At 50.6% G+C, this 2,500-nt stretch overlaps 1 pseudogene; it reads right to left on the bottom strand.

Annotated features, from left to right (window-relative positions):
- The window catches only part of LOC140211328 (28S ribosomal RNA), an 8,319-nt pseudogene that overhangs the window by 2,195 nt on the left and 3,624 nt on the right, over positions 1–2,500 (bottom strand).

Raw genomic sequence — 2,500 nt, 5'->3', positions numbered from 1 at the left:
GTCCACATCTTAGCAGCAAAGCATCCACTATCTGGTATCCTTTCCAGCCTTCATGGTTTTTCAACCACCAATTAGATGGCTCATTGTTCTTGAAGTCCCTGATCCCGGATCCCTGTATAGTTAGCTTGGCCCACTTTTCGAATTCGGCCGTCCGCCAGTCCAACTCGAATTTGGGTGGTCCGCTCACCTCCTCCTCCATCCTCTCCCCAAAGAAGTCGTAACCTCCACCAGGGGCTCTCGGCCTCTCCACCATGTATGGTCGAATGTCGAACTCCTCCTCTCCCATGACATCCTTCAGCACTTGGAGACTAGCCAGACTCTTGATTTTTGCCTGGTTGTCCTCATCGGCCATGGTGAATGACGCTTTGATCACCCTGTCCTTCGAGAGCTCCAACGCCAGCCTTTTCCTGATCACGGCTATCGGTATCATCGCCTCCAACTTCGGTAGGCTTAGCCCTCCATCCTTATTCCTGGCATACAGTATTCCATCTGCTGTATCCTGGGGTAGGTGGAGGATCTCCTTGGCCGCTTTCCTGATCAGACGGTCCAGCTCTCTCAGGTTGTTCTGCGACGCTTCAATGAGGGTGAGATGGTAGTACATCCTTGGGATCATGAACGTCCTCATGAGCTCGATCTTTTGGAGTGGTTTAAGCTTTGCTGCCCTCAGACTGTGGAACCACGTGTCCAGTTTCTCGTTCCACTTGTCATCTCTCACGCCGCACCACGGGTCTATCTTCGCCCCGAGGTACTTTTCAATCTCTCCTGGTGGGACAAACTGTATGTTTTTCCCTTCCAGTTTCCATTCCTCCTTCGCGTTGTACAAATACGTTTTTCTTTTACATTCATAGTAGAAACCTTTCGTTTTCCTCACGTTCACCTCAAGCCCGGTTGCCTTGCAGAACCTGTTCAGGATCTCAAGGTTTTCAACCATCCCTTCATAGGAGCTACTTAGGAGTGCTATGTCATCCGCAAATGCCAGTGCCGTGCAGCTGACCCCTGCATCCAGTTCCACTCCTCTCCCGTCTCTTTCCAATGTGCTTATCAGTGGGTCCATGGCGATGTTAAAGAGAATTGGTGACATGGGGTCTCCTTGCTTGACCCCTTTTCTCACAACGATTTTGTCAGTCCGTTCCTCTCCGACCTCCACCACCGTTGTTGTGTTGGTGTACAGGTCTTCGACTAACTTTCTGAATCGCTGTGGTGCCCCCACTCTTGCGAGTGCCTTCTGGATCAGCTTATGGCCCACAGAGTCAAAGGCCTTTGCTAAATCCACGAACACTATCGCCAGATTTTCTTTTTGCCTCTTGGACCCATTAATGATGTTTCTGAGGATGGCGATGTTCTCATTACAACCCGGAGTTTTTGCCAGAAAACCCTTCTGTCTTGGGCAGATCTTCGCTGCTTCACTGAGTCGTTTGGCGAGAATTTTCGTGAACAATCTCAGCAACAGTGGCCCAATCGTGATGGGTCTCCAGTTATCCAGGCTTTTAAGTTCCTCTACATCCTCAGTTTTCGGGATAAGCACCGTTCTGCTCCTCTTAAGGCATTCCGGGATGGTACCGGACTTCAACCAAAGTGAGAAAAGCCGCGGCAGGAGTTGCTCGTTCTCGGCCATGATATTCTCCAGGTCCTCCTTCTTAATTCCATCTGGACCCGCGGCCGTATCTTTCTTCACCTCCTCTAGAGCCTCCTCGATCTCATCCTTCTCAATCTCCTTCATCATTTCGATTGTGTCAAATGGAGTACTATGGTCCGCCATTCCCCGAAGGTCAGCCTTGTTATTCACGACCCCAAGTTTGTCTCGGAAGCGAATGAACACCTCTTCCTTCTTCAAAACACACTGGCTAGGGCCTGGCGCCCCCATGATCTGTCTAGCCAGCCGCTTCCTGTCCTTCTGGAAGAGTGTTTGGGCCGCTCGATAGGCTGCCTTCTTCGCACCAGTTCTCTTGGTGTTTCCACTGTTCGGTCTCTGGTATCCCTCCGTCCTTTCCATATTCCTTCTGCCTCTCTTATTTCCACGTTTCTTACGCGAGTATTTGTCCAACACCAACTCCGAGACTCCCTCCAGGATTCCAACCCCTTCAGCAAAGTCTTCCTTGTTCCTGATGTTCCCAAGCAATCCTTCTGCTTGATCCAGACTCTCCAGAAAGTCCTCTGGTGTCTGGCCAAGAATCCTCCTCTTAATTTTCTTGGTTCTCTGAACAGGTTGGTCTACTACTGGCGGAACCTCGGGTTCTGGCTCTTGGACTGCTGTTACCGGGCCGACCTGCTCCTCAGCCTGTCTGCCCTCTACTCGCTCCTTAAGCAGGATTCTCCTTTTGTCGGAGATCTGTTTAGGTGTTTTCGTGGTCAAGATCTTTCCAATTGCCACGTTAATCTGCTTCTTCCCTTCCAACATTTTATCAAGTTTTCTGAGGAGCTCCGTCTCCCACTCGGCCCACACACTGTCCTTCCTTCCCGGCCTCTTCTTACTCAAGAGTTTCGTCACCCTCTTCTCGTT

Source organism: Mobula birostris, chromosome 16 (genome assembly GCF_030028105.1).
Source record: "Mobula birostris isolate sMobBir1 chromosome 16, sMobBir1.hap1, whole genome shotgun sequence".
NCBI lineage: Eukaryota > Metazoa > Chordata > Chondrichthyes > Myliobatiformes > Myliobatidae > Mobula > Mobula birostris.
Note: the sequence above shows the minus strand (reverse complement) of the source record. Positions and strands in the feature narration are given on the sequence as shown.